Genomic DNA, 21,524 nt, shown 5'->3' with positions numbered 1-21,524 from the left:
CTGGTCACACACTGAGCCCTGACCCTGGTCATACACTAACCCCGACCCTGGTCACACACTGAGCCCTGACCCTGGTCACACACTGAACCCTGGCCCTGGTCACACACTGAGCCCTGACCCTGGTCATACACTAACCCCGACCCTGGTCACACACTGAGCCCTGACTCTGGTCACGCACTGAACCCTGGCCCTGGTCACACACTGAACCCCGACCCTGGCCACACACTAACCCTGACCCTGGTCACACACTGAGCCCTGACTCTGGTCACACACTGAACCCTGGCCCTGGTCACACACTGAACCCCGACCCTGGCCACACACTAACCCTGACCCTGGTCACACACTGAGCCCTGACTCTGGTCACACACTGAACCTTGGCCCTGGTCACACACTGAGCCCTGACCCTGGTCATACACTAACCCCGACCCTGGTCACACACTGAGCCCTGACTCTGGTCACACACTGAACCCTGGCCCTGGTCACACACTGAGCCCTGTCTCTGGCCTCTCATTATAAATCCTCACCCTGGATGCGCACAGCCCTGACAGTCACCAGCCACCGTGCCCAGTTTGTACCAGAGACCAGTGTCATGGTCTAGGCCAGGCATCACCAGACTTTTTACACAGGGGGCCAGTTCACTGTCCCTCAGACCGTTGGAGGGCCACCACATACTGTGCTCCTCTCACTGACCACCAATGAAAGAGGTGCCCCTTCCTGAAGTGCGGCGGGGGGCCGGATAAATGGCCTCAGGGGGCCGCATGCGGCCTGCGGGCTGTAGTTTGGGGACGCCTGGTCTAGGCCCTAGAGGGCAGCCAGGCTCCCATCTCCTTGTGGAGAAGCTGCCGGGTTGATCTTCTGTCATATGAGCCAGCTTGCCCCTGGCAGGGAAGGAGGGAACCTGTGGGCCCATCCTTCTTCCCAGTCCACACCTTCCCCGCACCTTCCCTCATGCCCCTGGGCTCTGCCTGAAGAGGCTCCCCCACCCCCTCGGTCCACTCCCAGCACCCTGGGCCTTGGTTTCCAGGCTCCCAGACCAGTTTTATTCCTTGTCCACAACCCCACGCCCAAGCCCTGGAGAAGCTCCTTGGCTCCCAGCTCAGAAGAGAGGAAGGTGGGGCTCCTGGAATGACGGAGGAAAAGAATACCAGCCTCACTCATTCCCGGGGCTCATCATACAAAGGGGGACACTGAAGTCACTGGGAGGTGCATGGTGGTCCCACCCCAACCCCAAGAAGAACTGTGAGCTTCACTCGGAAGGGGCCATGGCTGCCTTGCTCACTGTGTACCTAGCCCCCAGCACAGAGCCTGGAACATAGCAGGTGCTGAAGAAGCAGAAATCCCTGCTGAGGAGCAGACCAGAGACTCCACCCTCTCTGCTTCCCCAGCCAGTCTTAGAAGCTATAGCCAGAGTCCCAGAGGAGGCACTGGCAGGCTCAGACACCTGGACAGGCACCGCTCTGCCTCCGTGGGTGATGCCAATGGCTGTGGCTGTGCCAGGATACCACACGGATTCCCTGCAGGGGACAGCACAGCTAGGGACTGAGCAAAGAAGGGCCTGCAACTCCTGAGACCGTGCCAGCAGCTGGGTGTTCTCGAAGCAAATTGCCTTGGCAGGTGGCAGGCTGCAGGCAGGGATGCTGGAGGGGAACAGGATGTGCCATGTCTTCTGATGCTCCAGAAGACGAGAGGCGGGGGGAGGGGGGAGGAGGAGGAGGAGAAGGAGGAGTCCAAATGGAAGTCTGCTCCATCCCACATTATCCAGAGAGGAGAGAAAAGGGCCTCCCTGGTCAAGCTCCCCTGGAAGGCAGAAGCAATGTAGGTTCACATCCTGCTACGTGTACAATGCTGGGCATCTGACACCTGTGGCCGCAGACCCTGCTCACCATGACTCTTGAGACACAAATGATCCCGACCATTCTGCAGATGAGAAAATGTCTGGGGAGGAGACAGAAGAGGAAAAATCCAAACTCAGCATTTTAACTGTGCCCACCTCAGTGCTGGGCTCTAGCAGGCCCCGACTCAGCCCTGGTGCTGCCCACAGCACCTCGGCCAGGTCAGCCCTGCGTAGGACACACTCCCTGAAGAAGGCCTGACTCAGGACAACCTGGCCTCAGGGCAGGGGCTGGCTGGGCAGAGCCGGGTTTCTTGCATAGGGGTTGTGGACTCGAATCATGGAATTGAACCAGTGTCTGCTCTCTTAGAAGTGCCGGCAGAGCAAGGAGCCAAATGATATCTGTCCCCTGGCGTTTGGGGCCCTCAGCATCCCCCAGCCTGACCCCTTCAACTTTCCCCCACACTGATTCCTCGATTCCTCCTGGGAACCAGATTCTCATCTTCCCACCGCCAGGCCACGGGCTTCCAGGCACACCCCTGCCCAGGCTTTCCTCGCTCTGCGTCCTCTCTGCCCAGATTCCACGCTGACAAAGTCCTGCTTCCTGCAGGAGCATTTCCCGACTCCCCAGCCCCATGGGGCCTAGAGGTTGCTGGCCTGCTGAGGGAGCCCTAGGCACGAGGTGTAACCCTCCCAGTCATTCTTCACTGAGGGACGCTGGAGAGCCAGTTCTTGACATCAGCGTTCCACTCAGCAGTCCCACATTACTCAAAAGGAGAAACAAAGGCCCTCCATGGTTGGCCTCTCCTGGGACAGGGAAGCCACACAGGTTCACCTTCCTGCTACGTGCCCAGTGCTGGGGATGGGACGCCTGTGGCCAGACTCTGCTCACCATGACTCTTGAAGCACAAATGGTCCCGCACATTCTGCAAATGAGAAAACAGCTCCAGACAGCCACATGGCTTGCCCAAGGTGACAACGCCAGCAAGAGATGGAGCTTAAAGTCAGGTCGGCATTCACGCCTGTCATCCCAGCACTTTGGGAGGCCGAGGCAGGTGGATCATGAGGTCAAGAGACGGAGACCATCCTGGCCAACATGGTGAAACCCCGTCTCTACTAAAAATACAAAAAATTAGCTGGGTATGGTGGCGCTCGCCTGTAGTCCCAGCTACTCGGGAGGTTGAGGCAGGAGAATCGCTTGAACCCAGGAGGCGGAGGTTGCAGTGAGCCGAGGTCGCGCCATTGCACTCCAGCCTGGCACCTGGTGATGGAGTGAGACTCTGTCTCAAAAAAAAACAAAAAACAAAAAACAGGTCGGCATTAGGGCACCAGGGATTTTAGCCAAACATCAAGGAAATCCCCTACACAGGTCAGGGAGAAACCCTGATCCCAGGAAGGGCTGGGGTCCCCCAGACGCTGGTGGGCCAAAGGACTGGACAAGCGGCTGAGGGCAGGAGGCCAAACCTGTTGACCTCCAGAGTCCCACCCAGCTGTGATATTCTCCAACCACTGGACAAGCTCCAGCAGCCTCCAGGAGGGCGGGCGCAGGAAGAGGCTGGGCAGCCCCAGAGAGCACCTGGGCACACTCTGATCATCAGGGTTTGCCAGGATGCCAGGCAGGAGCACAGGCGCCAATCCAAGGTGGTTCTGTTCTCTGTGGGAGGTCCTGACTTTCTGGGGCCACCAACAGAGACGTGGACGGCCAGGTCCCAGAAGAAAAGTGGTAGAAGGGATGAGATGAGGGAGAGGAGCTCTTTCCTGTGGCCAAACCAACCAGTGGGGAACCCTGTCCCACAGTTTTGACAGGCACCAGGCACCAGCTCGCCCGGAATTTCTGTCTGGCACGAGGTAATTACAGTTCTTCCTGTGTAATGAGATGGTTTTTAAAGGCCATTCAAAAGAAATTTCCTATAATGAGGTGAAGGGGTTTATGGTGTTAGTCATCAAGGCAGCTGGTAATTGGTGGGACCCAGGCTGAGTTCTGGAGTGAAGCAACGCGTTCCCACATCTAAAAGGCAGGAAGAGCAGGAAGGTGGATGCTGAGCCCTGGGAAGGAGGACAGGAACTCTACCAGCAAAGTTTCTGTGACACCAGCAGCCTGGTGTGCCTTGAAGAGCAGAGGGGACATCAGGAGACTGGAACCCTGTTGGGGCAGAGGAAGCTGATGGAGCTGGGGCTGGTCAGAGGAGGGGAGTACCCACAGGGGTGAAACCACAGAGCGGAAGTCTGGGCTCAGAAGGACAACGAGGGTTCTAGGTTGAATAGTGTCCCCCCAAATTCACGTCCACCTGGAACCTCAGAATGTGATCTTGTTTGGCAACAGGGTCTCTGCAGAAGTAATCAGTTATAAGGAGATCACACTGAAAGAGGGTGAGCCCTGATCCAATGACTGACATTCTCATACAAGAGGTCAACTTGGCCGGGTCATCTCAGCACTTTGGGACTTTGGGAGGCCAAGGCAGGCAGATCGCCTGAGGTCAGGAGTTTGGGACTAGCCTGGTCAACATGGTGAAACCCCGTCTCTGCTGAAATTCCAAAAATTAGCCAGGTGTGATGGGGGGCACCTGTAATCCCAGCTACTTGGGAGATTCGTGGGTTCAAGGCAGGAGAACTGCTTGAACCCAGGAAGTGGAGGTTGCAGTGAGCAGAGATCGCACCACTGCGCTCCAGCCTGGGTGACAGAGCGAGACTCTCTCAACAACAACAGAAAAGAAGTCAACTTGGATGTAGACACATTCAGGGGAGAGGGCCTGTGAAGATGGAGGCAGAGGCTGCATCCTCAAGCCAAGGAATGCTAGCAGTACCAGGAGCCAGGAGACGCCAGGAACACCCTCTCCTAGAGCCCTCAGAGAGAGCACAGCCCTGCAGCCACCTTGAACTAAGACTTCCAGCCTCCAGAGCTGTGAGAGAGTCAATTCTATTGTTCTAATCACCAGGGTCACGGTGATTTGTTGCAGCTGCTCTAAGGAACTAATACAATGATCATTCTAACACCTAACTGGCCATGGAAAAGTCAGCCTCAAAACGGGGTGAGCGTCCCACCCCCAGAGGTGTGTGGGCAAAGCTGGAGCAGCCCCAGTGGTCCGGTACTCTGGACAGCTCCCAAGGCAGGTTCACAGTTGGTCTTCCATTTGACCTCACGATACGCAGGGAGCCATACAGACAGGGTCATCATTCCCCTCCCGCCGATTTGGAAACTGAGGCCAAGAACCTGCCCAAGAACACAAAGTGACCAGTCAGGGACAGTGGCAGGCCTGGAATTCAGGCATCCTGACCACCAGTGTGGGGCTCATTCTGTCTCACTGCCCTGGGTCTTCCTTTCGTGCCTTCTCTGTCTCTAGATTCAACTGTGGTTCAGCGTCCTGGAAGGCAGAGAAAAACCCAGCTTCCCTGCACTCGACTGTTTCAGACTGAAAGTGGCATCACTGCTGGAAGGCCTTTCCTAACTCTCCCCGGAAGCTTTCCAGTGGCGCTGCGGGCCTGCTGCTCTGACAGCAGGCTCCATCCTCCTGATGGAGCCGCAAGCTTCTCAGGCAGGACTCGGCTTATGGAGACACTACACTGGCTGGCAGACCCTTGATGAGCTCTTACTGTGTGCAAAGCCCTGGCACCGTGGAGGGCGGGGTTAAACCCAGGGAAGGTGGGAGCTGACCTATCATGGACTGAGTCCACACAGATCAGACCACCCAGTGAGACCCACACGGTGTCCCCAGACCTAGTCTGGCTTCTGACTGGCCATCCCAGACTCCCCTCAGGAGCACGGATGGCAAAAGAGTGGGTCTGAGAAGAGCACTAGGGGGTTGGAGCAGTGAAGAGGGAGAAGGAAGGGAGAAGAGAGGGTGGCCAAGGGAAGCTGAAGCTCTTCTGGCTTCTGGGGGCCCCCAGAGGGTCAGAGGCCACTCTGGGCTGTCCGTCACCCTCATCCCCTCCTGGCACTCAGCTCCTCCCTCTCCGCGTCTGCCTGCATTGCTAGAGAGCTTCATGGAGGCCCCTCAGCTCCGACACCAGACGAAGTGAGAGCACGGCCGTGCCTGCCAGCCCAGGTGACCTGGCTCTAAATGCTGGTTAATTGGTGCTGAGCAGCAGAGGGACGTGAAGAATGGGCTTTGAAGTCACCTGGTGGGACCTGTCCAGCAGGAACAATGGGCCACCCAGCTGGTGGAGAGTCTCAGCTCCTAATTAGGCACTGCTTTGAACACGGAGGCATCAGATTAATGAGGTTTACAGCGCTCAGTTTCACGGTGTGGCAGGCTGCCTCTGTTCTCTGATCACAGTTTGATGCCAAAACCTCGTTCTCTAAATCAAAGATTCTCCAGAAACTCTGCTTTCTGACGCGCCTTGGATTTCTGTTGGGCGTCTCTGCCAGGGATCTAAAAGCCTTCACCTCCATTCCTTCACTCGGCCCCAGTGCTGGCTTTTGTTTCGCTGAAGAAGACTTCACAGGGCTGGCACACCTCACACAGCCCACCTGGGAGGGAGGACCGGGCGGCTGGGGTAGCCCCAGTTAGCAGAGAGTGGTTGCTCAAGGTCATGCGGCGAGGTGGCCAACCTCGCCTGGCCACCGGGCCCCCGGGCCCCCAGACTGCAGGGCCTCGCTGCTCCTGGCAGCTTTGATGATGCCAGGCCGTGGAGGATCCACTGGCCAATTTCCCACTGTTGGCATCTGTTCACAGGCCTCAGGGGCCTCTCATTTACCATTCTTGGGAGAAGATTGAGACGTCTGCAGGAGGCAGCCCACACGGCCTTGCTTTCTGCCTCTTCTGCTCCAGCGGGGTGCCCTCTTCCCAGCCCCCTCCTGAGCCTTTGCTCACCCAGAGCCATCCCCTGTTCCCCTCCAGAATGTCCCCTCTCTGTTCCATTTCACTGAGCTCACACCACCCTTCAAAACTTTCAAAAGCTCAACCCTTGCTCCTCTTTTGCCGTGACAGTCCCGCCGTGACAGTCCCGGGATCTTTTTCTCCTCCAAGAACTTCAGCCCCAAATCCCTGTTTTTCTGAACAACCGCCCCTTGCCCTATGTTCCATGGTTTAACCTCAACTCTCTTTGCTGATTATTTTGTCCTGTCTACCCTGTGAGACTTTGGCATAAGGAGAGGCACAGCGCCTGTCTCACCTCTGTGTCCCCGACAGTAAACACTGGCTGATAACGAAGATTCCATCCTCCTTTGGCACTCTGGGGGCCACAGGGAGGGAAGACACCATCCTGCCCTCAGTTTCCCCAACTTCTCAGTGGGCATGAGGCCTGCATCTTGCTTTCTTCATGAAGCTGCTGAACACGTACGGGAAAAGATGGCAGCCGTGGGCAGAGACGGAGGCTGGGGAACGCTGAGGCTTGCACAAATCCATTCCCCTCCCCGAGCCTCAGGTTCTCTAGCTGTAGACAGGGTTAGCCCGAGGAGGCACAGCATGCGTGCATTAAAACTCAATCCCCGGCTGGGCGTGGTGCCTCAAGCCTGTAATCCCAGCACTTTGGGAGGCCGAGGCGGGTGGATCACGAGGTCAAGAGATCGAGACCATCCCGGTCAACATGGTGAAACCCCGTCTCTACTAAAAATACAAAAATTAGCTGGGCGTGGTGGCGCGTGCCTGTAATCCCAGCTACTCAGGAGGCTGAGGCAGGAGAATTGCCTGAACCCAGGAGGCGGAGGTTGCGGTGAGCCGAGATCGCGCCATGGCACTCCAGCCTGGGTAACAAGAGCGAAACTCCGTCTCAAAAAAAACCCAAAAACTCAATCCTCACGACCACCCTGGGAGTGTGTACGCTCATTCTGCTCTATTTGACAAGCGAAGACAGCCCCGGAAGAGTTGGAGGAGGCAGTACTGAAACCCCAGTGACAGGAGGCTCTGGAATCCGGCCTCCACCACCCCGCACCCTCTGCACACTTCGGCGGAGCTGTTCCTTCCGAAACGTGCTTCCCCTCTCTGGGCCTCTGTTTTCCCCTCTGAAGGGCGGGCACACAGCGACATTCTGCAGACGATTCCGGCTCAGCCAGGGCGGGCTGCTGTGCTCGCTGCTCCTTGGGGCTCTCCCAGACCTCAGGTCCAAATTCCTCCCACCTGCAGTGGTTCTGTCCCTATCGTGCCTTAGAGGTGGCTGTGCCTCTCCGCCTCTGGCCCCTTCCCCTCATGCACAGAAGGCTCCTGTCTGTCCTTCCCTGCACCTCAACCCTTGTATCCTTCTAGGTGACCTCCCACGCTAGGGGTGCCCTGACCGCCTGCCTCCAGTCACCTTCAGCGGCCACTCCCTGCAGCCTCTATCCCAGACCACACCCCGGCCCTGTCACCACCATAGCTCCTCGTCAAACCTCCCAGCTGGCCCTCCAGCTCCTCTCCTTACAATCCTCACTGCACTGAGACCTTCACACCTCACCCTCCATCACTGCCCGTCCGCTCTCACTGCCCTTGGGGAGCTTGAGTTCCACGGCCCATCAGCATCATCGATGCGCAGATACCTCGCCCCCTCCCGCTGGGCGGTGCTGTCATAAACTGACCTGGATGAACCCAACCACCAACTTGGTACTCATCTCTGGGAAGCCAAATACGGCTGGAGAAATAAGCCCACCACGCAGGCTGTGCCCTCCGAGAGCTTGAATCCCAATCCTCCAGCAAAGCCAGTGCTGCCCGGCAACCCCAGCTCAGCCTCCAGCAGCTCACCTCCCCACTCTCCTACCTGGCAGTGGCCCCATCGCCACCCTCCTCCTGCCTCCCCTCCTCCATCTGACCTGTCACTCTAGGCTGAGACCTCACTTTATTTTCATTGGGATAGCAGAAGGCAGCAAATATGAACCCCATTCCTCTGCCCCTGCACATTCGAGAAGCTCACCAGCTTCAACCTGCACCCCACTATGAAGGGGGGTTCTGAGGAGGGGTCTCGCTGCTGTTAACGGTTAATGGCTCCACTTGGACTCTGAACCCACCTTCTTGTCCCCGGGAATCCAGCTCCCCTCCATCACTGCATTATCTTTCAACATCACCCAACTCTCCCTCTTTACTGGGTCTTTCATCCTTCTCAGCAGCAAACAGTTACGTTCTGGTATCTGCCATCCTTTAAAAATCCCCTTCCTTCATTATGCTGAGGTTTGAGGTTTTTATTGTTGTTGTTCTCTGTTTTTTGTTTGTTTGTTTTTTTTGTTTTTTTTTGTTTGTTTGTTTGTTTTGTTTTTTTGAGACAGGGTCTTGTTCTGTCACCCAGGCTGGAGTGCAGTGGTGTGATCTCGGCTCACTGCAACCTCCGCCTCCCAGGCTCAAGCAATTCTCCCACCTCAGACTCCCAAGTAGCTGGGACTACAGGTCCACACCACCACACTCAGCTAATTGTGTGTGTGTGTGTGTGTGTGTGTGTTTTGTAGAGATGGGGTTTCACCATGTTGCCCAGGCTGGTCTTGAACTTGTGAGCTCAAGCACCCTGCCTGCCTCAGCTTCCCAAAGTGCTGAGATTACGAACGTGAGCCACTGTGTCTGGCTTACGCTGAGTTTTTTAAAAAGTCAATCTCAGAAGGTGATACACTGTATGATTCCATCTATGTAACACTCATGAAATAACAAAACTACAGAGGAGGACAAATCAGTGGCGGCCCAGCGGGAGGTGTGGGAACAGGGCTGTGGGGGAGGGGTGTGCCGGCACAGGGAGCCCCGTGGCATGGCGCAGACCTACGTCTCGATCATGGTGCTCGACACACACACAGCGCTATATATAAACACACACACACGCGAGTGCATGTATTACCGGTGAAGTTAGAATCAGGTTTGTGGACTGTGCCTATGTCAGTGGCCCGTGTCTGAGACCGTCCTGGAGTTATGTGGCTCCTTTGGGAGCCCTCTCTTGGCTTCTGGGACCCCTGGCTTTCCTTGAACCACCACCCCCTCCCACCGATGTGCCTTCTCAGCTTCCTGTGCAGGTTCCTTCTCCTCCCTCATCTCTGCACGGCGGTGAGCCCGGGGCCCAGGCCTTGGTCCTCTTCCCACCAACCAGGTCGTTTCCTGGGTGGTCCTTGCTTTGCCCAGGTCTTTAAACACCATCTACAGCTGCTGGTTCCCACGCCCACTTCCCCTCTGCAGACCTCTCCCCTGAGCTCCAGGCTTGTGACCCCAACTGTCAAAAGGACATCTCCGCGCAAGGAGGTGGTCGAAAACGAACTCCGGATCCTCCATGGCACCTCCGCGTCTCAGAGGATGACGTCCGCAACTTAAGCCGAGACTTGAGAGTCCTTCTTGCCTCCGCCGTGACCCTCTCCCTATCCCCAGTCCTGCTGCCAGGATGGGTCTGGAATTGCCCCCCGACATCACCATGGCTACCATTTTGGCCCAGGCCTCCATCACGTCTGCCTCACCCCCTTTCCCTTCTTGGCCCTTCCTGCAGCAGCTGGAGAGATCTTTTTAAAACCGAAATCAGATTGTCACGGCCCCTGCTTAACCCAAGCTCATTCGCTGCCCCCTGCCCCTTGGAAAATGTCCCACGGCCTCAGTGTGCAAATGCCCTCATTTGGCCCTCTCTGACCCTGCCACTGCCTCCTCGTCCCCTCAGGGTGCTCCCACAGGTGCTCCCTCACGTGAGGGCCCTGTTGCCCTGTCTTACTAGCTGTCCCTATTCATCCCATCTCTGTACCATCAGCATTCCCTGTTTGCCCAGTGACCCAAGGAGCATGCACAGCCAGCACCTGGAGCGTGTAACGCCGGTGGAGGGAGTGCACGAGCTCCCCCCCTTCCCTCCCTCCCAGGAGCACCCTCTCTTCCTCCCGCGATGAGGCTGGCTCCTGTGGGCACGGGGGAGGGTGCACACGTCTCTATGTGCCCACATACACTCTCCCCCAAACAATAACTAATACCCAGATGACTTGATGACATGATCATTTCCCCACGTCTTGGCTGGGAGCTGCTTCCAGTGGTAAAAGTTTGCTGTTTTATGGTCCCAAGAAGACATCAGCCATAACGTGCTAAAATTATCACCTAGTCGAGTCATCTGTTTAAATACTCCAGGGCTGAGTGCTATTCCCAGCGGTCCTGGATGCCAATGGTGGGCCTGGCTGTCTGGAACACTGAGCTCCTGGGTCTGAGCCCACCCGAGCTTGGCCCAGCCTACTCTGCAGGGTGACAGCGGTCACACATGGGATGCAATGCCACGCTTCACGGCTGGCACGCTGCACGTACTCCATATGGGGTCCTCTCCACCCCTCTCACACACCCATGGGGCACTGGGAGGAAATGGGGCAGCCCTATCTGCGTGAGCCCAGCAGGCAGCCTCAGGGCTGGGCAGGGCATGGCTCGGGGGCCTAGGACGGGTCTGAGAAGTCAGTTGTGAGAAAGATTTGGGCCGGGCCTGAAAATCACTGCGGGAATGCGTGGAATAACATGAAGTGCCATTAACTGTGCTGAGAGATAGGCTCCCTGTCGCCAGCGGCGCCCACAGAGAGCAGGGCGTTTTTAGGGACAGAGTCTCCAGCCCTGTGATGCTGGGACATGGGCCACAAGTAGAGTGGAGTTCCAAACCGGACAGATACGGTATCAAACCCCACCTGTACCACCGACAGCTTGGGGGGGCCCCGGGCAGCTCACGTGACAGGACTCAGATGTGGTTTCCACAAAGCGGTGTCCACAAGGAAATGATGTGATCAAGATGTCTGCGTGCAGCAGGCGCCTACTCAACACTGGCCCAGCCCCTCCCTGTGCTGGGGCCGGTATCACCGCCACTTCCTCCTAACCAGCGCAAATACCTCCCGCTGGGCCTGAGTCTTCTCTAAATGTCCTTTCTGCCTGTTCCCAACAGGTGCCCGGGGCCACCCTCCTCTCCATCCATCTCAGGGCAAGTGCTAGCACCACTTCCTCCAGGAAGCCCCCCCGGCTGCTCTGAAAGGGGTGGGACTCCCCTCCACCGGCACCTTGTCCACACACCAGGTGTTCCAGGCTGGCACGGCTCTGGTGTCTCTCGCTCAGTTGGGGGAGGGACATAGACCGTGTGTGAGCGGATGTCTCCTGCAGTAATGACGACAAATACTTATCATGTGCCAGCCACGTCACAGGCGACACGCACCCTGCACAGCAAGTTATGAGGGAGGCACTGTTCTTATCCCGATTCCATAGAAGGGGGAACTCAGCACCAGGGAGGTTCAGTGACTTCTCCAAAGCCTCACAGCGAGTCAGATTTGCAGTCAGGAGGTGTGGCCCCTGGGTTTCCGCCCCTCCCAGCTTCTCAGTGCAGACACTGCTCCCCACTTTGGGCTCTTTTGTCTTTTTTTTTTCTTTAGAAACAGGGTCTCACTCTGTCACCGAGGCTAGAGTGCAGTGGTGTGGTCACCGCTCACTGCAACCTCCACCTCCTGGGCTCAATCGGTCCTCCCACGCCAGCCTCCCAAGTAGCTGGGACTACAGACGCGAATCACCACACCCCGCTGGGCCCCTTCACTCGTCCCGCAGTCAAGAGTCATCCTGGGTGTGCGGCTGTGTACGCTGTGATCCCGGAGACCAAGACACATGCAGGAACACACACACACACACACACACACACACACACACGCACGTGCGCACACGCACACATCTACGCAGCATTAGTAACACAGACTCAGGCACAGACAACAGGAGTGAAGAGCCATCTACTACCAGTTCATCGCCTGAGTGTCTCCCAGCTCTCCTCCTTCCAAGCCAAGGTGGGCAGGGGAGGGAACGGGGGATACTCAGGCACTGTCCACCTCCGCTGTCAATAAAAGTTCACATTTCAAACCTCAGTCTGCCCATGTGATAAGATCCCTTTGTAATGGTGGCAACCTAGAGGCTCAGAGAGGGTTGGACACTCCCCTCAGCTCACACAGCAAGTCAGGGCCTAGGGAGTTCCCAACAAATGCTTCCCCATGCCTTCCCAGGGTCACCTCCAAAATCTCCGATTCCAGCCATTTCCCCTATTCCCACTTGCTTTTAGAAGGACGTAAAGAAAAAGAAAAGAGAAAAGCAAGAAGAGAAAGAAGGGAACCAGAAGAGAGGAGGCAGACCCAGGAGGAGAGGCGAGGAGGTGAGGAGGAGGGGAAGCCTGAGCCCTGGGGTGCCCAGCTCGGTACCCTGCTGCCCAGCACCCCTCGCCCGCAGTTACCACCGAGAGGAGTGCAGCGACGCAGGGGTTAACTCTCTGCCGTGGAGCAGAAAATGAGGTTCCAGTTATTAGTTGATTTATTGCTCTGTCCTCAATCTGCGCTCAGGTCCTGGAAGGAAATGTTCCACTCGAAAGCATTAAGCGTCTTCAAAGAGCAGAGGCATTAAAAATTGAAATCATAAAATAGACACGTAAATACAGTGGAGGTGAGGGGGGGCAGCCCCCAGGCGGGCTGAGGTGGGGGTGGCAGGCCCAGGTGCCAGCCAGCCTGTGGGACCGCCACATGCATGTAGGGGCCAGTGTGTCTACCAAGGCGAGGCGGGTGTTCCTGCCCAGAAGCAGCACCCCAGCCCGGCTCACAGTGCCCTAAAGCCCTCCGCTGGCACACCACGTGTGAGGGGATCAGAACTGCCCCGCCGGTGAAAGCTCGTTTCCCTCTTGGCAGAGGGTCAGAAGCTCAGCCCTGATCGCAAGGGTGGGGGAACGGGGAGGAAAGGCGGACAGGCGGGGAGGGCTCAGCCCGCGTCTACCTTAGCCAGCACTAAGGAGCCTAGGGCAGGGCGGCCCCCAGCAAGCCCAGGCCCAGCCTGTTCTGCATCGGAGGGAGCCGTGGGCACAGGTGCGGCGGAGGCCCTGCTCAGCGCCTCTCACACCCCACTGCGCACCCGGGGTCTGGCTCCACCATGGTGGGGAACGGGCTGCCCCAGCCAGGCTAGACCTCAGAGGGGTCCAAGGAGGGTCCAAGTGGACAAGGAGGGTCCCTGCTCAATCATCAGCTCATCTGGGCAGTGGAGTCACGAGGCGGTGATACAAGCCCTGCTCTTGGCACAGGCAGAACTGTCCCAGGGCTGGAGGCCCAGGGAGCAGGGAGCAGGGCGGAGGCCTGCCTGGAAGCCGGTGTCCCAGAGGATGCTCATGAGCAGCTATAGAGACGGCGTTATCCCCCGGGGAGCAGGGCTCCCAGTCCGGGCCTGAGCTCACACCTCTGACTTGCTACCACCCACCTAGGGAGCCACCTCCTTCCAGGGCCCACAGCTTCACACACAGACCTACGCAGGAAGACACGTATGTGCGAACACGCAGGGCCAGAGCTGGAGAAGTACAGCACCCCAGACACACGAGTTCGACAGCCACACATACGCATGCACATGCTCGCGCGTGCCCATGGCCATCCTGTGTGTACAGAGGAGCACACCCCCACACACCCAAACCCATCCTGTGTATACAGAGGAGCACACCCCCACACACCCAAACCCATTCTGTGTGTACAGAGGATCACATCCACACACACACACCCATCCTATATATACAGAGGAGCACACCCACACACACCCAAACCCATCCTATGTATACAGAGGAGCACACCCACACACACACACACACACACACACACCCATCCTACGTATACAGAGGAGCACACCCCCCCCCACACACACCCATCCTATGTATACAGAGGAGCATACCCACACACACACCCAAACCCATCCTATGTATACAGAGGAGCACACCCACACACACACACACACCCATCCTGTGTATACAGAGGAGCACACCCCCCCACACACACACACCCATCCTGTGTATACAGAGGAGCACACACACACACACACACACACACCCATCTTGTGTATACAGAGGAGCACACCCACACACACACACACACACACACACCCTACGTATACAGAGGAGCACACCCACACCCACACACACACCCATCCTGTGTATACAGAGGAGCACACACACCCACACACACACCCATCTTATGTATACAGAGGAGCACACCCGCCCACACACACACACCCATCCTATGTATACAGAGGAGCACACCCACACACACACCCAAACCCATCCTATGTATACAGAGGAGCACACACACACACCCATCCTGTGTATACAGAGGAGCACACCCACACACACACACACACACCCATCCTGTGTATACAGAGGAGCGCACACACACACACACACACACACCCATCTTATGTATACAGAGGAGCACACCCACACACACACACACACACACCCATCCTACGTATACAGAGGAGCACACCCACACACACACCCATCCTGTGTATACAGAGGAGCACACACACCCACACACACACCCATCTTATGTATACAGAGGAGCACACCCCCCACACACACACACCCATCCTATGTATACAGAGGAGCACACCCACACCCACACACACACCCATCCTGTGTATACAGAGGAGCACACCCACATACACCCAAACCTATCCTATGTATATAGAGGAGCACACACACACACACCCATCGTACATATACAGAGGAGCACACCCACATACACCCAAACCTATCCTATGTATACAGAGGAGCACACACACACACACACACACACACACACCTATCCTATGTACACAGAGGATCGCATTCACACACATCCCCATCCTATGTATACAGAAGAGCACATCCACACACCCCCATCCTATGTATACAGAGGAGCACACCCACACACACCCAAACCCACCCTATGTATACAGAAGAGCACATCCACACACACACACACACACGTACCCATCCTATGTATACAGAAGAGCACATCCACACACCCCCATCCTATGTATACAGAGGAGCACACCCACACACACCCAAACCCACCCTATGTATACAGAAGAGCACATCCACACACACACACACACACCCATCCTATGTATACAGAGGAGCACACCCACACACACCCAAACCCACCCTATGTATACAGAAGAGCACATCCACACACACACACACACACATACCCATCCTATGTATACAGAAGAGCACATCCACACACCCCCATCCTATGTATACAGAGGAGCACACCCACACACACCCAAACCCACCCTATGTATACAGAAGAGCACATCCACACACACACACACACACACACACCCATCCTATGTATACAGAGGAGCACACCCACACACACCCATCCTGTGTATACAGAGGAGCACATACACGCACACCCAAACCCATCCTATGTATACAGAGGAGCACACCCACACACCCCTGCCTTTCCTGTGTGTACAGAGGAGCACACTCACACACACACACACACCCATCCTATGTATACAGAGGAGCACACCCACACACCCCTGCCTTTCCTGTGTGTACAGAGGAGCACACTCACACACATACACACACCCATCCTATGTATACAGAGGAGCACACCACACACCCCTGCCTTTCCTGTGTGTACAGAGGAGCACACTCACACACACACACACACCCATCCTATGTATACAGAGGAGCACACCCACACACCCCTGCCTTTCCTGTGTGTACAGAGGAGCACACTCACACACATACACACACCCATCCTATGTATACAGAGGAGCACACCCACACACCCCTGCCTTTCCTGTGTGTACAGAGGAGCACACTCACACACACACCCATCCTATGTATACAGAGGAGCACACTCACACACACCCGCACCCATCCTATATATACAGAGGAGCACACCCACACACACCCAAACCCATCCTATGTATACACAGGAGCACACCCACACACACACACACCCAAACCCATCCTATGTATACACAGGAGCACACCCACACACCCCTGCCCTTCCTGTGTGTACAGAGGAGCACGTCCACACATGCCTGTGCGTTTGCAAGGCCTGCACGTATACACACAAGTGTCAACAGGCACACCTGGAAGAGCACGCACACACATCCATGTACGTATTGTGTGCCCACACATGTACAGGCTCATACATCCACACATATCTGCATGGTGCATTTCCCCACATGTCCACAGGCAAGCCTCTGGACTCTGATATCGGGACCCCAGAGACGCATGCCGGGAGCCAGCCTGCAGGGGTCTAGGGACCCACCAGCATCACTTCCTCTGGAGTACAGACCCCTCGTGGCCTTGGTCACCCTTATAACCCCCGGGGTCAGGATGCCTGGGTTCCGTGCCTGCCCCCGCCCCTGGTTCCCAGCTGCGTGACCCTGGCCCGAGCCCCTGGCCCTCTTGGCCCATGTGCTCCGTGGGCTACCGGGACCTCCCTGACGGCCACAGCCTCTTCCCCACCCAGGTGATAGGGCTGAGAAGAAGCCCCTGACCTTATTTCCTCATTTCTAACAGCAAGAGAGGCCGGGGCCAGGCTGCGGTGGAGGGGAGCTGGGGAGATTGATGAGGCTGTCTGGGGCAGCGTGTGGACCTGCCTGAGCCACACAGCGGCCGGAGTTCTCCGTAAGTGAGGAGCTCGCCCAGGCAGGCCGGAGGGTCCAGAGAGAGCTGGGGCCTCCGGGAAGGGTGGGCCGTCAGCCCTGCCTCCCAGGGGCACCTCCTGGGACACCCTCCTCACTGCCTCCTCAAGAGTGAGGCCGGCTTTGCCTGAGCCCTTCTGGGCAGTGACAGGGCTGAGCAGCTCCCCAAGACTGGGGTGGCTGGATGGTGGCGTGGGGAACCCCACAAAGTCTCCTCCCAGCACCAGCACCAAGACACTTCTGCGTGGCGCCTCTGGGACCCCATCCCCACTCGGTCCCTGTAGGAGAAGGGATGGTGGTCAAGTGAGAGCCCCTTCTCCACGCAAGATCATCCCCCTCCTCCACCCTCACAGGCAGACCAGAGCCCCTCAGTGCCAGGAAACACAAGTACCTCCCAGGTCAGACTGGCGTGGCGACGAGGATGGGGAGGCCACAGGAGACGGGCAGGGGCAGCCCCTAGGCAGCACCTGCCACCCGCCGGCACACGCTTGCTGGACCTCTGACTTTTTGATAGACTCCGGAAGCCAGATTTTGGTGAGAAACCTCCCAATCTTCCCACAGTCTGTGGGCTGAGGCTTTTGCCATACTCTGTGGCTAGAACACGCGCACACACACACACACACATGCGCTCATACATACGTGTACTCACACTCACGCACATACACACAATCTCACACACTCACACAGATAAACACATGCATGCACTCATGTTCACACACATGCACACGCTTTCATACACACATATGTACTTACATACACGGACTACACACATACACACTCTCTCTCTCACACACACACACACACACACACACACACACACACGATTATGAGACAGATTCTGGCTCTGGGCCACCACACGTGACCTCTACCTTAGGCACACAGAGGCACTGAGGCTCGGGACAGTGAAGCTGTGCTCACACTCTCGTCTCCGCTCTCATCCTCCCGCCGACCTGGCGCCTCCTCTCCTGGCACACGCACCACCCACCCCTCCGCTTCACGAAGGACCCCTGCTCCTACCGCCAGCCCCACTCCACCCCTCCACTCCAGAACCCGTCCTGGCCCTGGCACCTCAGTCCCCACATGTAATTTTTCTTAATTGGGAGCTCATCAATTATCTCCATGCTTTCCAAAGGAAATAAACAGCAATTAGAGGGAAAGTGGCATTTTTATTCTGCAGCAGCCTCAGCCACGCGGCGCCCCAGCCTGTCTCTGCCCCAGTGGCCAGCCCCGCCGCCCGCCAGGTCCATGTGCTGCCCCTCTGCCTGCATCCATCCCCGCGTGTGTGAGTGCAGTGCCTGCCACCAGGCCCCCCGGCAGCAGGTCGCTTCTTGGAATCTGTGTGAAGAAACCATAAATTGTTGAGAAGGGGCCTCCTTCCTCATGCAACAGAAGGTTAGAGTGTTTAAAGAGAGCAGTGGAACTGTTTTTATTAATCAGAACTGCTATAAAGAAAGCATTTTAATTAACATAATTATCCCGATTGAGAAAAGCAGTCCTTACCCCATAGATACTTTTCAGACTAAAGATGCAAGCTGTCACAATCAGTCATAATTAAGTCAAGCGAGCTATTTTTTTTTTTCTCTTGAGCTCTGTTCCCCTCTCGGGCACCCACTCCCCCTTGGGTTAGATCTCAGAATGGAGACCAGGCAGACGTGACACCCTCCTCGTGCTCCTGTGCTCACACCCCAGCTGCCACTTCAGCTGCCCTCCGGAGAGGGAAGGCTCCAGGCCTAGCGCCCAGCACCATGACCCCTCCCACAGCTGGCTCAGCAAAGCCTCCCCGCCTCCCTCATCCCTGCACCGCGGCTGAAGCACTGTCCCTCCCAGACACCTTCGGGGACTTTCCTGGGTCAGCAGGCCTGGAGGGGATACAGGGGAATAACAGAGAGCCAGAGGGCAGCCCGACCTACATACACCCCGTCTGAGCCACTGCCCCTCCTGCCTCGATGCTTACATTCACCCCTACCCTCCTCCCCAGCCCACTCCTGACTCAAAGCCAAGGCCATTTCCTCCGGTGACAGCCGGAAATCTGTCCATACCACAAATCCAAGTGCCTAACCCTCCCACCCCAGTCACCCGCTTCATGGCCCTCGTGAGACCCGGCTGTAGCCACACCTCCCCAAGCTCGCTGGACTCTAGCTGCACCGGCCTTTCAGAACCTCCTGGAGCCTCTGCCACAGGGCCTTGGTACATGCTCTCCCCTCTGCCTGCTGCCCCTTTTCCCCCAGCCACTGCCCCCACCCTCTCGGCCCCTGCCTCCCTGACCTCGTGGGTCTCCTCTTTTTTTTTTTTTTTTTGAAATGGAGTCTCGCTCTGTCGCCAGGTGCCAGGCTGGAGTGCAGTGGTGTGATCTCTGCTCACTGCAACCTCCGCCTCCCAGGTTCAGGCAATTCTCCTGCCTCAGCCTCCCGAATAGCTGTGACTACAGGTGCGCACCACCACACTCAGCTAATTTTTGTATTTTTTTTTAGTAGAGACGGGGTTTCACCATGTTGGCCAGGATGGTCTCGATCTCTTGACCTCATGATCCGTCCGCCTCAGCTCCCAAAGTGCTGGGATTACAGGCGTGAGCCACCGCGCCCGGCCCACCTCTTAAACCCTCTCATAGCACCCCACATCTGCCCCTGGAGGTAAACGCCACAGCTTCACCACATCGCTGCCATTCTTTGTCACCTCCATGCAACTAGAGCAGCTCCATGAAGCGGCGGAGGCTCTCTGTCTCCAGTCTGATTGACCATATTTTTTATTTGTTCACGTCGTATCCCCGGGGCCTGCCACAGCGCTTGGCTCCTGGTCCAGGCTGCTCTCGGTCTGAGAAAGTCTGTCTGGAGGTGGGATGAGGAGGGCAGAGGAAGAAGGAAGACAGAAGCACCCCCTGAAGCGTGCTGGCCTTGGGCTTGGGGGCCAGCCCGGGGCAGGTCTCGGGACGTGTGACCTAGCCAACTTCACCCCCCCAACCTTGGGCCTCAGCTTCTCCATCTGACATGGGCAGCCCGGAGCAGGTGACTTCCCCTGTGCCCTACTGACACCCCCAACCACCCCAACCACTAACAGGACCCCGCCCAGAGCATGACCTCCCTCCTCCCGCTGCAGAGCCAGAAATGCTGACAAACCCACCTGCTCACCAAGTACCTGCCACCTCCCGAGGCCGCCCAGGGTGGGTGAGGTCGGGCGCTCGATGCTCCCGCCCTTCTCTGCACCTGCAGGGTGACACGTGTGTAGGTGACACCCGGACGTATTTCACCCCGACAGGCTGCAGTTTCCTCCCTGAAAAGGTGCTTATTTTTTTAGTACATCTTAAATAGGAGCCTGCAAAGTGTGCTGTCAGCACTTTTTAAATGGCTTGTTAATGCCCCCGTAAAGCTCAGCACGCCGGCCAGAGAAGACAGCTCACTCCTGGCCCCGGCGCGGCCCGGGCACCCTCGCAGCCCGTCTCTGGGCACACAGCCTGGCTGAGCCTCTGGGCTGGACTCTGGGTTTAACAGGAGGCCCAGGAACTAGACTGCCCCCCAATAAAAATACGTCAGGAGCCCCTTGCCCTAGGGCTGCAGGGCTTGGCAACCCTTTGGGGATGGCAGGAGGCAAACGTGGACCCTGCCTGGCTGAGGAAAGAGGAGTGGGCACTAACTTTAGAGTCCCACGGCCCAGGTTCAAATCCCTGCACGGCCACTGACGAGCTCCGGGGACTCAGGCCAGCGAGCGGTCCTCTCAGGCCCTCGAGTTTGCTCATCTGTAAAAGGGCAATGCGAACTCCTACCTCGAGGCGATTTTTAAGAGTGACTCAGGAAGTGGATACTGTGCCAGGTAACGTTTAATTTTTAAGGTGTGGTAATGGTATCACGGTTCTGTCTTTACAGGGTCCTTATCTTTTAGAGATAGGCACTGAAACATTTATGGATAAAATTATACAATATCAAAATAACCTGGTGGTGGTGGAGAGTGCGTGGGCGGAGAGGAAACGGGGCTGGTCTTGAGTTGGTGCTGGGTAACAGAGCTCGGAACTCGAGAACCATCACACGGGCACCCGATGGGTGCTCAGTGACCCAGGGGTGCACTCTCCAGGCCTCACACGGTGAGCGGGGAGGGCAGCAGCAGAGCCGTGGAAAGCACCGGCCGGGCGCCCCGGGGACTGGCCTTCACAGCGCCGCTGGGGGCCCCTGCAGTCCACAAAGGGGAGGCAGACAGCTCAGGGGCCGTCGGGGCCAGCACACCTGGGAGCTGAGAGTCAGACAGCCCATCTCAGGTCCAGCCTCTGTCCCAGCTGTGCGACCCAGGGACCATCACTTTCCCTCTCAGCTCCAGCTTCCTGTCTGTGGTTAAAATGGGGATGGTGACACCCCACTGGCCCCCTCCATCCCAGCCTGTCCTAACCCCCAGGCCAGCACTCAAGGGAGTAA

The 21,524-nt window shown here is 57.0% G+C and overlaps 1 protein-coding gene across 9 annotated transcripts in view; it reads right to left on the bottom strand.

Annotated features, from left to right (window-relative positions):
* The window catches only part of LINGO1 (leucine rich repeat and Ig domain containing 1), a 216,317-nt gene that overhangs the window by 96,372 nt on the left and 98,421 nt on the right, over positions 1 to 21,524 (bottom strand). The window contains exon 1 of one of the 9 annotated variants that reach the window (XM_074392601.1): positions 20,245 to 20,318. The exons of the other annotated variants lie outside the window; for them this stretch is intronic. The gene's annotated coding sequence lies outside the window, so the exon portion shown is untranslated. Of the gene's footprint in view, positions 1 to 20,244; positions 20,319 to 21,524 lie in introns of those variants that run through there. 9 annotated transcript variants of the gene reach the window in all.

This window comes from Saimiri boliviensis, chromosome 2, assembly GCF_048565385.1.
Source record: "Saimiri boliviensis isolate mSaiBol1 chromosome 2, mSaiBol1.pri, whole genome shotgun sequence".
Lineage (NCBI taxonomy): Eukaryota > Metazoa > Chordata > Mammalia > Primates > Cebidae > Saimiri > Saimiri boliviensis.
Note: the sequence above shows the minus strand (reverse complement) of the source record. Positions and strands in the feature narration are given on the sequence as shown.